The following is a 14,571-nucleotide window of genomic DNA, read 5'->3' as shown; positions in this document are numbered from 1 at the left end:
TCGATCTCTTGACCTTGTGATCCGCCCGCCTCAGCCTTCCAAAGTGCTGGGATTACAGGCGTGAGCCGCTGCGCCCGGCCATCTTTTTTTTTGTTGTTGTTTTTAATGGGGAGAGATATTTGAAAGGGTCTGATTTTATTAATGGTTATTTCATATGTGAATATTTCTGCTACTGTTTTATTTTGTTTTGCAGCCCTTTCACTTTAGAGACTTGGATTACAAGTGTTTGAATAATGACAATATCCTAAGTACAAATTTTTATTGCTGTTTTTGTTTTACTTTTGTACTTAAAAACTCTTTGCAAACCTGATCTTTTTTTTTTTTTTTTTTCTTTTGAGATGGAGTTTCGCTCTTGTTGCCCAGGCCGTAGTGCAGTGGTGCGATCTCGGCTCACTGCAGCCTTCGCCTCCCATGTTCAAGTGATTCTCCTGTCTCAGACTCCCGAGTAGCTGAGATTACAGGCATGTGCCACCATGCCTGGCTAATTTTGTATTTTTAGTAGAGACGGGTTTCTCCATGTTGGTCAGGCTGGTCTCGAACTCCTGACCTCAGGTGATCCATCCGCCTCCCAATGTGCCGGGCTTACAGGTGTGAGCCACTGTGCCCGGCCTGCAAACTTGATCTTAAAAATAAATTTTAGTCTGGGTGTGGTGGCTCATGCCTTGAACTCTTAAAACAGGCAGATTATATAGGCAAGAGGATTGCTTCAAGCCAGGAGTTCAAGACCAGTCTAGGCAACATAGCAAGACCCCATCTCTACAAAAGGTAAAATTTCCTGGGTGTGTTGGCAAGTGCCTATGGTTCCAGCTACTCAAGAGGCTGAGGTGGGAGGATTGCTAGAGCCCAGGAGTTCAAGGTTACAGTGAGTTATGATTGCACCACTGCACTCCAGAGTAGGTGACAGAGTGAGACCCTGTTACCAAAAGAGTAAATGGATAACCTACAGAATGGGAGAAAATATTTGCAAATGATGTATCTGACAAAAGTTTAGTATCCAGCATCTATAAGGAACTTAAACAAATTTGTAAGAGAAAAACAATACCATTAAAAAGTAGGCAAAGGACATAGACACTTTTCAAAAGAAGACATACATGGGGCCAATAAGCATATGAAAAAAAGTTCAGTATCTCAGATCATTAGAGAAATGTAAATCAAAACCACAGTGAAGTATTATCTCACATCAGTTATAATGGCTGTGGTTAAAAAGCCAAAAAATAACAGATGCTGGCGAGATTTTGGAGAAAAGGGAACATTTATACACTGTTTGTGGGAGCATAAATTTGTTCAACCACTGTGGAAAGCAGTATGATGATCCCTCAAAGAGCTAAAAACAGAACTACCATTCGACTCAGCAATTTTATTACTGGGTATATACCTAGAGGAATATAAGTTATTCTACCATGAAGACGCAAGCATGTGGATGTTCAGTGCAACACTGTTTACAATAGCAAAAACATGGAATCAGTTTAAATGCCCATCAGTGACCGATGGGATAAAGAAAATGTAACACTATGCAGCTATAAAAAAGAAGACATAATGTATTTTGTGGGAACATGGATAGACCTGGAGGCTATTACCCTTAGAAAAAGAATGCAGGAGCAGAAAACCAAATACCACATGTTCTCATTTATAAGGGGGAGCTAAATGATAGGAACTCATCAAATCAACACAAAGAAGGAAACAACAGACACTGGGGTCTACTTGATGAGGGAGGGTGAAAATAGGGAGAGGAGCAGAAGAAATAACTATTGGGTACTAGGCTTACTACAATAATCTGTACAACAAACCTTCGTGACACAAGCTTACCTATATAACAAACATGCATATGTACCCCGAACCTAAAAGTTAAAAAACACATTTTGTTTGTAATAAATTCAAGAATATTGCATTTATAGTATTAACAATATGTTGGCTGCCATAAACAGTGATTTTTGATAATGTATACTTTTTTTTAACTGAAAAGTGGTTGGTTTATTTTCTAGAAATAAATTCCTAAGATAGAATCACAACATATGACAGAGATCATATGAATTCCTAAGACAAGAATCAATAAGATTTTTCATGCATATTGTCCAGTTATTTTAACAGTTGACGTTTGTCAACATGTGAGTGTCCATTTCAGCATTCCTTTATCTGTGTTATGATTGTCTTTAAAAACTGGGACAAATGTGAATGGTGAAGCAAGGGTACCTAATTGGTATGCATGTCCTTTATAGGAAAAGAAATCTGGTCTCTGGGTAAATTTTTTTAGCTTCCTGTCTTTCTTCCTTCATCATGCTTAAGTGTGCTGGAGTAATCTTTCTAAAGTACGTGGATGGTTTTGCCATCTCCCTATTCTCTATCTACTGCTTACTTGCTTTTTTGCCGATGTGGGAGCCTGGTGGTTATGGTCTCCACTGTCGGTGTCTACCACCTTTGCAGCTACATTCGTTATATTCGACATATGCCCTGCTGCTGCCCAGCTGGTGGGATGCAGCTGTTTGTCCACCCTTTGTTCTCATTACTGCTCCCTCTGCCTGAAATGTTCCGGCCTCCATCTCTGTCAAAGTCTTCCACACCCTCCATATCTATCTTAGGTATCATTCTCATTTGTGCCTTTCTGTTTTGTTACAGGACTCTGTGGTTTTGGGCCCTCTTACCCTCAGGCATTCTTGCTTTGCTCAGGTTGAGCATTACAGTGTTCAGTTGACAGACCTTGATAATTCCTGCCTTAGCATTTTAAGGATAGAAGAGGCACTGATTCTCCTTTTACAAAATGTCTTCCCCACTGCTGGCTAAAATCTACCTATATGTCAGATCCAGTTCAATCCCACATCTTGAAACCTTCCGGTGTGATTAAGTCCTCCTCATTTCCATCAAAACCACTTAGTACTTAAAATAAAAACTGTCGTGCAGTTTTTGCCTTGATTCCTGGACTAGATCCCTGGGACAGCGACTCAGCTTTGCTGTTGATTTTATCCCACCCCCATTCCCCCCCACCCACTGCCTCTGCTGAACACAGCAGTGCAAGTTCTTACTTGAAAGAATATTGAGATCTTTTTGCTCTGTATATGATTGTTTGATATTTCTCAGCTCTTAACCTCAGTTCTCTACAGTAGTATAGTCTAACCAAGACTTATTCCTACTCTATGATAGTCCTGTAACCTGACTCTAGATAATTTTATTCCTGTGGTCCCCCTTCATCTGTTGGGGGCACTGTGGAAGGAGAGGGAGAGATACCTCCTCCATAGCTAAGATCAAAGGTACATATTTGATATAATAAAGATGACATATTTAGATGTCTGGATTTTTTATGTTAGCACAAAAAGGATGTTTTTTTTTTTTTTTGTTTTTTGTTTTTTTTTTTTTTTTTGAGACGGAGTCTTGCTCTGTCGCCCAGGCTGGAGTGCAGTGGTGCCATCTCGGCCCACTGCAAGCTCCGCCTCCCGGGTTCACGCCATTCTCCTGCCTCAGCCTCCTGAGTAGCTGGGACTACAGGCGCCCGTCACCACGCCTGGCTAATTTTTTGTATTTTTAGTAGAGACGGAGTTTCACCGTGTTAGCCAGGATGGTCTCGATCTCCTGACCTCGTGATCTGCCCGCCACGGCCTCCCAAAGTGCTGGTATTACAGGCGTGAGCCACCGTGCCCGGCCAAAGGATGGTCGTTTTAGAGCAACAAGTGTCCCTTCAAAATTTTGGGTAGTTTTATATGCTTTGTCTGTTGAGTTGAACTCACTGCAGTTCCCTGAACTCATTGCTGGCTCTCTTGGGCCAGCCTTTTTTAAACAGCTAGCTGTTGGTGTTTGTACCATTTTCATTCCAGCCTCAATTTCACAGTGCAAAAGTAGCAGAGAGACTGCTACTTCTGTGAGCAGTACTTACGATGCAGGGCTTTTCTCGGCCTCTTCACTGGACTTGTAACAGGGGCGCCCTGTTTGCTCAGCCTGCTATGCTCAAGCGCTTGCAGGAGGGAGCATATGAGCGAGCGAGTGCGGGATCCGGCTGGCTGCTCCAGGCGCCAACACGGGAACAAGCTCTCGCAGCGCCCAGGTGAGAGTGCCTGGGACTCTGAAACCCCAGAGTGAGTGTTACGGTATTCTGTTAGTTCCGCTCTCTGCAGACAGCAGTGTGTTAGCAGTTCGTCTTGCCTCTTGTGGCGCTGCCTAGGTGAGGGTGCCCGTGACCCTGAGGCCAGAGAGAGGGTGTTATACTGCTCTCTTAGTTCCGCTGTCTGCGGACGGTGGTGTGTTAGCAGCTCAGATGGCCCCCTTGCAGGCATGAGCCACCGTGCCGTCTCCAGATTTTTTTTTAAAGGTGTTTTGACATAATCTTTCTACATTCTTACATTAGGCCCATTACGATACATCTAAAGAACTTTTTATTTCATCTTTCAAGTTTGTGTTAGTATCCAGAAATTGGAATTTCGGCAATTTCTCTTTCAAACAACATCTTTTATGAAATGTAATTTCAGAAAGTTGAGTTGATGTGCTTTCTTTATAAAGCTTCCACTGGAAATTTTCTAAACGATATTTGAAGGATCTAAATTCAGCCACTGTACTATTCTAGTGACAGCCCGTTGATTTTCCAGGTATACTCAGATTTTTCCATTCATTGTATCGCTTTTTTACATATGAAATTAGGAGATTGGGCTGGGTGCCATGGCCCACATCTCTAATCCCAGCACTTTGGGAGGCTGAGGCAGAAGATGACTTGAGCCCAAGAGATGGGGGTTGCAGTGAGCCAAGATTGCATCACTGCAATCCAGCCTGGGCAACAGAGTGAGACCTCGTCTCAGAAAAAAAGAAATTAGGATATTGGTTTTCATCATTTATGTTTGTTATTAAAACCTTCCTTTTCTAAATAGTAGGCTAAAAATAATAAAAATTGGATTACTGACTCCATTATTTGGAGTCTTATCATTGTCAGTTACTGTTTTTTTTTTTTTTGCTGAATGACACTCTGTTTTGTGCATACACTACATTTGGTTTATCTGTTCATCAGTTGATAAACATTTGGATTGTTTTTACTTTTTGGATGCTCTGAATATTGTGACTGAACATTCATATACATGTTTTTGAGTGAATATATGTTTTTATATCTACTGGATAAATATCTAGAAGTGAGATTGCTGGGTTGTATGATAACTTATATGTTTGAAATTTTGTAGAACTGCCAGAATGTTTTACAAAACAGCAGAGTTGTTTTACATTCCTACCTGCAATGTAAGAGATTTTTAATTTCTCAGGATCCTCACCAACACTTGTTAGCATCCTTTTACTTGTAGTTATCCTACTGGACGTGAAGTGGTACTTCATTGTAGTTTTGATTTGCATTTCTCTGATGGCTAATGATGTTGAGCCATCTTGTCATGTGCTTTTTGGCTACTTGTATGTCTTTTTTGGAGGAACATCTATTCAGATCCTTTGCTTATTTTTAAATTGTGTCTTTTCACAAAGACATAAGAATGATGCAGTGGACTTTGGGGACTTAGGGGAAGAGTGGAAAGGGGGTAAGGGATAAAAGATAACATATGGTGCAACATATACTGCTTGGGTGATGGATGCATTAGGATCTCACAGATCACGACTAATGAACTTACTCATGTAACCATATACTACCTGTACCCCAATAACTTATGGAAAAATTTTTTAGCAATTGTGTCTTTTGTGTTTTTTTATTACTAAGAGTTCTTTGCTTTGTTATTTGGTTTGAGAATTAACTTTTAGGGAGAGAAGGACCAAACAGTGGTTTATGGTCCCCATTCTCTCTGCTAAAATGTTTCCAGTAATCTGGTGACACACACAAGCGCTAGAGGGTGCCAGCAGTGAGAAATGATTTGCTGCTGAGCAGATGACAGAAATCACTGCTCGCTCTCTCTTTATTTGGAATTTTTGGAGACAGCATCTTGCTCTGTCACCCAGGCTGGAGTGCAGTCGTGTGATCTCGGCTTACCGCAACCTCTGCCTCCCAGGTTCAAGCCTGGCTAATTTTTCTATTTTTAGTAGAGATGGGGTTTCTCCATATTGGCCATGGCTGGTCTTTAACCCTGGCCTCAAGTGATCCACCCACCTTGGCCTCCCAGGATTACAGGTGTGAGCCACCGTGCCTGGCCAGAAATCTACGCTGTCTTATCCTTATGTCTGAAAGTATATTCTTTTGTTTTAATCCTGAACTTGAAAAAAGGCCTTCTTTTAAAGGGGAGGTCTTTGGTATGCATGGCTTGGATATCTTCTTAAAACATGAATTTTGGCCCGTCATGGTGGCTCACACCTGTCCAGCACTTTGGGAAGCTGAGGTGGGCAGATCACCTGAGGTCAGGAGTTCTAAGACCAGCCTGGCCAACGTGGTGAAACCCCAACTCTACTAAAAATACAAAAGTTTGCCAGGCGTGGTGGCATGCACCTGTAATCCCAGCTACTCGAGAGGCTGAGGCAGGAGAATTCACTTGAACCCTGGAGGTGGAGGTTGCAGTGAGCTGAGTTTGTGCCACTGCACTCCAACCTAGGTGATAGAGTGAGAGAGACTCTGTTTAAAAAAAAAAAAAAAAAATTATTTCTCTCTTGAGCACATATATAGTGCATTTTTTTAAAAAAATCAAGCAAAATATATCTGCCATTTTATTTATTGGGAAGAATATGATCCCTAAATGTTTCATAGACAATTATGATTTTATGTTTCTTTTATTGAAAAAATAGATTTAATATTTTGACATGATTATTAATATATTTTGGAAGTCTTTAGGTTTCTAGACTTAACAGAACTTCTTACTTGGTAGTAACAAGCTATATTTTAAAGATAATCTTATTAGCACAGTTTACAACTTTTAAACTCTAAGCAGCATTGTTCAGTAGAACTTTCTGTGATTTTTCTGTCCAGTCTGGTAACCCCCACATGTGGCTGTTGAGCAGTTGAAATGTGGCTAGTAAGACTGATGTGCTGAATCTTTGTTTGCTTATTTTTACTTTAAATAGCCACATGTGTCTGGCTACCTTATAGGACAGCATAAGTCTAGAACCCCAATAACCCACTTTTACTTTTTTTTTTTAAGTGTAAGTTTAGTTGTAAGACATTTTATAAGGAAAAGTACAAGATATTGAGAAAAAAATTACTGAATTTATTTACTATTTTCTCTACAGTCTTAAGAATGCATGTTTTTTAGAAACAGCCTATTAAACTTTATAAATATAATTAAAATTGTATCTCTGTGTCTGTAATTGCAATGTGAAAAATGACTAGGTAGATTTCCCCCAAATTTAGAAGGTTTTGGATGATCTGACTAAAAATATAGGATATGTGTCATACTTAAAAGCAGCTTTGTTGGGAGTATGGTGGCCATTCTCTGTTGGAGAGGCTGGCTAATGATTTGGGAGCTCTGCCATACTTCATTCAGGACATGGAGGGAGCAACTACTGGTTTCATGTATGAGTCATAAATAGGAAGTTACTAAGGCAGATGATCTGCTAGTTGGCAGCTCACTGCAGCTTGCTCCAGCGTTAGTAACCATAATGATTCTCTCAATACAAATTGAAAGAGGATAGTTGCTAGCCTTAAATAAAATAGATCTTAAGAAGCTATAGCCTTTATAGGCAGAAAAGCAAGGCAGATTTTATTGACAGTGGTGTTTTTTTTTGTTGTTGTTGTTGTTTGTTTGTTTGTTTTAGAGAGATGGGGGTCTCTTTAAAAAAAGCCTAGGCTGGACTCAAGTGATCTAAACCTCTTGGGCTCAAGTGATCCTCCCACCTCAGCCTTCCAAGTAGCTGTGACTGCAGTCATGTGTCACTGTGCCTGGCTTACAGTTTTTTGATGGTGGCAGTCTGCTAGGTAAATTTAGCTATTATTAACATGATTAATGAAAGCTCAGTAAGGAAAGGGAAGTCTTTGATTTAATATTTTAATGTCTTTTTTATGTTTGAGCTCATGTGTGTTTTAAGATTGGGGCTTTTTATCATGAAAAGTTTAACTTTAGCAAACAAATGGGCTCATTTTGGGGTCAAGGGGAATGTTTTGTTCACTTTGAATACTAACTGAATGTACTAAATTCGTGAAAGAAAATAGGAATGAATTTCATGATGTATTTTAACTGACAGTTTGGAGTTTAATTTAGAATTCTAAATGTTTTAAAATGGAAGATGAGGGGAAACTGAAACTTGAGCCAACATTAACCAAATTATAAATAAGAGATGTATTTACTGGATAATTAAAATATCTTAAAGTTAGTATTATTATTATTTTTAGACAGAGTTTTGCTCTTGTTGCCCAGGCTGGAGTGCAGTCGTGGGATCTCAGCTCATTGCCAGCTCCACCTCCTGGGTTCAAGTGATTCTCCTGCCTCAGCCTCCCAAGTAGCTGGGATTACTGGCATGCACCACCGTGCCTGGGTAATTTTGTATTTTTAGTAGAGACGGAGTTTCACCATGTTAGCCAGGCTAGTCTTGAACTCCTGACCTCAGGTGATCTGCCCGCCTCGGCCTCCCAAAGTCCTAGGATTACAGGTGTGAGCCACCGCACCCAACTTAAAATTATTTTTGAGTAAAGGTTACAGATTCTGAATTCCTAACAGTAACTCTAACAAAAGTCTTATTGTATGACCTTTATGGAAAAAATTACAAAATATTAAAGGGTGTAAAATCACTTTTGAATGAATATATATACTCATAAAATATAAATATTTAAAAATATAGAATGGGGCTGCTTAATATGGTACAGATGTCGTTTAAAAATCTGTAAATTCAGCATATGTGTGTAACTCAATCTAAAATAAATAATTGCTGGAACAATTAGTTATCCATATGAAATAAACTAAAACTAGAGCTCTGTTTCAGCATTTAATCAAACATTCCAGGTGGGGAATATATATCTAAATTTGCATATTTGCATAGCCTGCTCCTTAAGACCCTTGAGCAATATTTTTTACATGTTATTTTGTATGACTCGAGGCATCTACAGATCTGCTCACACACAACCGAAATATGTCTCAAGAAACAATACTTTTACCGCATGAAGCACACTTAGGTATTTTATACTTTTATTTTATTTTTTAAAAAAGCTGTGTATTGATTTCATTGCTGAGTATAGCTTGACAAAAATTAGCTTCAAGAAACTCTTGTACGTGTGTGCAAGGAGAGAGATATATGTGGAAATTTTAGCTAAACCCTGCAAGTGCTTATCTCTAGTGGCAGAGGAAAACATGTATGTGGTTAATTAAAATACAAGAGGAACCCTAGGAAGTGCTATAGTTGAGATCTGTGGGGGACATAGACAGTTCACAGGGAGTCAATAAGGTTTGAGTTGATTGTTGAAAGAAGAGTAGAATCTGGCTAAAACAAGGAAGAATGGCTTTTTATAAGGTAAAAGACACAAGGTTGAGCTGAGATGGGAGACATTTAATTTTTTGACACTTGGGCAGGGAGGTATGTATGTCAGGGACAAAGTGCAAAGGAACAGCCTTCAATTCCATGTTCTGTCTGGGTTATTAAAATGTGGAAACAGATTCTGTGACTTTCTGGTCACCCTATTAGAAACCTCTTTGGAGGCCTTTTCAGGTTTGCTGACATTAGGAAAAGGATCTGGAAGGCAGTGACAAATAGTTGCAGTTGAGCTTTTTTAGGCTGAAGAGATGACGGGATCTTTTTTGGATTTATTGCCCTTGAGCCCAGTCTGGACAAATGGAGGCTGTGAGATCTTGTGGTCCCAACATGCCGTTTCTGGACTGGGGGCCCTGGGCTGAGGCCCTGGATTGTGTGCACTCACTGGTCAGCTGGGCCACTTCAGCTTACCTCTTATTTTTCACAAAGAGTAATTGCCTCAGTAGGAAAGTTTCTTCTGTGTCATTTGTGCCTTTAAGAAAATTAAAACTTAAAAGAATGTATTTGAATAAATGTGAAAGCAAATAGATAATGCCTGATTCATGTCACATACTAGAGTTTAGTTGTTTTTTTTTTTTTTCATCAGTAAAATTATAAATTTCTCTGCTAATTCCACTGTCGGTCCACAGACTACTCCATGAGGTCAGAGGCCATATCATTCTTGTTCATGATGAAATAAACAGAACTTTATAATAAATGGCCAGCGTGGTTATATTTGCCATAAGTGTAAATCTTTCTGAATTATGTTTTAAAACTAATGTTATTATGAATTGAATTTCTATATTTATACCAGATTGATCTTTCTCAAAAATGTAACTAATGATGGAAAACTTTTAAGGAATGCTTGGTATTATAGTATTTAAAGAGTTAGCACTGCTCAGAGTAGATACTAAAGTAGGCAAAAATAGAAGTTTAAAACTTACCAATGATTTTATGGTTAAAAAACTATTTTCTGCTTAAAATGCTTAAATTGTTAGACTATTGTCTTCAGTTATTGTTTGGTTAAATTTTACTTCAGATTTTAAGTTTTAAGCCTTTGATTTTAGTGCTTTTAATATTTTCATAAAAAGGAATGTTATTTGTTAATATTGTTACAAGTTATTGTGAGGAACAATTCTTTTGTTAGTGCGATGTCTCTCTATTAAAATCTGTGCAAGGGCCCATCAGAAGCAGTTTAACTGCCAATAAAGATTCTTCCTGATGTTTAGAGTGGTACTTACATAGAATTTTGCAAAGCAGTTTGGCATTATGTTTGGTTTTAAAATGTGTATAATCTTTGATCTGGCAGTTTTACTCCTGGTACTGTGCCCTACAATTTAATTGGTAAGGTATAGACAAAGATGGGTGATTAAAGATGTTTTTCACAGTATATACAATCTTCCCAAGACTGGAAACAAAGGAATGGTTCAATAGTTTTGGTAGACTTGTATGATGAAGTGCCTGCTAAAGTGATATTTTACAGTGTTTTTAATGATAGGAGAAGATGTTTATGAAAAGAGGGATCTCAAATTATATCTGGGTAAAAATTGAGAGGAAATAAATGGAGTTATTTTGGTTTATCTGTGGATACTAGGGCTGTAAACAATAGTTTGTTTATAGCCCTGTGATTTACAGATAACAAATATTATTTTGGTAATCCGAAGAAAAATAAATACTACTTTTCAAGCAGAAAAATCACCAGTCATATGTTCATTTTGGAAAGTTGGCTCTGTTAAAAAGGAAGATGGTTTGAGTGGGGAGGGGGATGTGGCGCCACAGATAGATGGCAAAGAATATGGTTTGGACTGTTGTGGACAGACGGTTATATAAGGGAGACACTGCAGGAAAAAGGAGCATCTTGTTTCAGGGATGGAAATTGAGGCAGTAGTGACAGAATGCTTCGTGATGCTGACCTTGGCAAATAGGTATGGTTGGGGCCAAAGTAGCATTTGGCGTTGGTGTGATACTGGTTTGAAATCCCAGAAAAAAAGTACAGGCTTTCGCAAACTAGATCATCAGGCAGTGTAGATTCTTGTCTGGATTCAAGAAGGGTATGAGGACTGTTGTAGCTGGAGAAAGAATAAGATTGGTGAGAAAAGTAGGTATCACTAGCTCAAAGCCACAGGGTTCATAACTGATGGAGCTGAAACTTAAACCAAGCTCTCAACTTTTAAGACTATGCCTTTAACTACTACTCTGTACTTTTCAAATTCTAGTGACAGGACTGAAATATTAGTTAGTTAGTAAAGTCAAGCGTATAATGGCAACAGCAGATACAAGTCCCTCATAATGACTTGACTTAGGATTTTTCAACTTTATGAAGGGTGTTTTGGGATGTAACTTCATCACGAGTTGAGGAATATCTGTAATGTGTTTTAGAGATTTTTGTCAAAAATTGGTGTGTGGGTTTAGTAAACCTTTTTATTAGACCAGTTGGCTCACATGAACTTTATTTTCTGATTCTGCCAAATAAATATTGCTAATATTTTTTGAAGTAATGATTTATAATTTATTTTTTCATTTTCTACTCGTATTTACCTCCAGTACCAGAAAACTATTGTATAGCTCTTCCTGCCCGCGACCCCACTTTTTGAAAGGATTATACTCTTGTACTTTCCCTTTGAAACATTTTAAACAATTCAAGATGGCTTCTGGAACAAATGAGACACATCCTGGGATGACATCAAATCAGGGCTGGGGGTCTGGATGTCTTGATGGGAAAAAAAAAAATGGTTAAAGTGAGTCGTAGTGAAAACAATATAATGACATTGAACTGGAGTGGGAAATGGTATGCTAGTTTTAGATTCTTTTGGTGGTTTGTTTCATATACTTATAAATGATTGAAAGACTTTGTTTTAGCTAAGTATGACAAGTTAGACTTTTTTTCTTAATGTTAATTCTTTTGCAATTTAAATTTGAGTTTTTGAACACTTGTATTAACTCTTTTTTGAGACAGAGTCTCGCTCCATCGCCAGGCTGGAGTGCAGTGGTGCGATCTCAGCTCACTGCAACGTCTGCCTCCCGGGTTCAAGCGATCTTCCTGCCTCAGCTTCCTGAGTAACTGGGACTACAGGCGCACGCCACCACGCCCAGCTAATTTTTGTATTTTTAGTAGAGACAGGGTTTTACCATGTTGGCCAGGCTGGTATCGATCTCTTGACCTTGTGATCTGCCTGACTCAGCCTCCCATTTACAGGTGTGAGCCACCACACCCGGCAGAAGCTAGACTGTTAAAATCGTAAGTGGATCTAAGAATTAGGAAAAACAAAACACTTATTCTGTATATAAAGCATTAATTTTATAGCCACATTTAAACTGCATTATTTTTCTCTATGTTTAGTTTTTTGTCTGCTTATTTTAAAAACATTAGTCACTTGATTAAACCGTGTTTCATTTTTTATGATTAAGTCAGATACTATTTGAGTTCTTAAACTTCTCCCTACTAAGTAGTGATGAATAGGCTATTTGGCTTATATGGCTCTAAGTCAAGTGTACACTGGTTAGGAATTTTTGCCTGTTCTTGCCACCAGTTTGTGGCTGAGTCATTAGCAAGATTCTTTACACGTGAACTCCTAATACATAGAAACATTATCTCCACTAAATAAACAGAATTTTGTGTGCTTTCACACGGTACCTACATATTTTGGGAAAATAAATGAGTAGGAAATATTACTCTTAAATACTGCAAATTTGGGTGACATTTTAAAAGTTTATGATCACTGTCAGATTATGAAATCAGAGTATTAGATTATAGGCTTAAATAGTTTACCAAGTATTAGTTATATACTTTCTCACTTGCGAGTTTTCATTCAACATCTATTATTTAATGTCTAAGTAAGGAGCTCTACTAAGTACATAGGGACTAAGGCTCAGTCTGTTCTCAGGCATATAGCTAACATCATACTTAGTAAATAGGGATTGGCTTCTAGCACTTGAAAGCCTGAAAGGATCTTGCATATAGGAACAGAACCTAGTGAGTGAAACATAAATCTTCTTGAAGATCATTAGTTTTAAAGGGAAGGGTGAAAAAAGTAATTCTATTATGATACATGGGCCTGGCCTGAGTGGGGCTATTTAGTTTCTCCAATGAAGAAGTCTCCGTATTCCTGTCCAGGGCGTAGACGTGAGCTGGGCATATGTTCTGGGAGCAGAGTGGAGTAAGGAGACTAAGATCCTGGTCCAATTCCAACTGTTCATCATAAAGACTGTTTCTTAGCCCAGTACTATATCTCCTTGTGCCTAGTGTCTCCAAAATGTTCCGTCTTCTGCCTTGGAAAAGATTGTGATCTGGTTACACTGGAGGTGTGGGAGTGTGGGAAGTATGCGCCAACCACTCCATCCAACCAAGCTATGTGTCTCCAGCGTCATCCCCCAGAATGTCTCCCCAGCTGAAGCTCTTGTGGTCCCAGGGTGGACTGCTTTTTGGTCAGTATCTGTTTCTGAAGCCACTTTTGATTATAGCTGCTTATGTTCTTTCTAGTTGTCACTTCTTCTCCATTCTCATTATTTTCTTTAAAAAATTGTTGAATTTCTTTTTTTTTTTTAATTATTATACTTTAGGTTTTGGGGTACATGTGCACAATGTGCAGATTTGTTACATATGTATCCATGTGCCATGTTGGTTTGCTGCACCCATTAACTCGTGATTTAGCATTAGGTATATCTCCTAATGCTGTCCCTCCCCCTCCCCCTCACCCCACAACAGTCCCCGGAGTGTGATGTTCCCCTTCCTGTGTCCATGAGTTCTCATTGTTCAATTCCCACCTATGAGTGAGAACATGCGGTGTTTGGTTTTTTGTCCTTGCGATAGTTTACTGAGAATGATGTTTTCCAGTTTCATCCATGTCCCTACAAAGGACACGAACTCATCATTTTTTATGGCTGCATAGTATTCCATGGTGTATATGTGCCACATTTTCTTAATCCAGTCTACCGTTGTTGGACATTTGGGTTGGTTCCAAGTCTTTGCTATTGTGAATAGTGCCACAATAAACATACGTGTGCATGTGTCTTTATAGCAGCATGATTTATAGTCCTTTGGGTATATACCCAGTAATGGGATGGCTGGGTCAAATGGTATCTCTAGTTCTAGATCCCTGAGGAATCGCCACACTGACTTCCACAATGGTTGAACTAGTTTACAGTCCCACCAACAGTGTAAAAGTGTTCCTATTTCTCCACATCCTCTCCAGCACCTGTTGTTTCCTGACTTTTTAATGATGGCCATTCTAACTGGTGTGTATCTCA

At 38.9% G+C, this 14,571-nt stretch overlaps 1 protein-coding gene across 22 annotated transcripts in view; it reads left to right on the top strand.

Annotated features, from left to right (window-relative positions):
• SRPK2 (SRSF protein kinase 2) overlaps positions 1–14,571 on the top strand; it is a 299,803-nt gene that overhangs the window by 174,086 nt on the left and 111,146 nt on the right. The window contains exon 1 of one of the 22 annotated variants that reach the window (XM_055283560.2): positions 12,438–12,562. The exons of the other annotated variants lie outside the window; for them this stretch is intronic. The gene's annotated coding sequence lies outside the window, so the exon portion shown is untranslated. Of the gene's footprint in view, positions 1–12,437; positions 12,563–14,571 lie in introns of those variants that run through there. 22 annotated transcript variants of the gene reach the window in all.

The sequence above is a fragment of the Symphalangus syndactylus genome, chromosome 6, assembly GCF_028878055.3.
Source record: "Symphalangus syndactylus isolate Jambi chromosome 6, NHGRI_mSymSyn1-v2.1_pri, whole genome shotgun sequence".
Lineage (NCBI taxonomy): Eukaryota > Metazoa > Chordata > Mammalia > Primates > Hylobatidae > Symphalangus > Symphalangus syndactylus.
The sequence above is the reverse complement of the archived record's forward strand: the minus strand, read 5'-3'. Positions and strand labels throughout refer to the sequence as shown.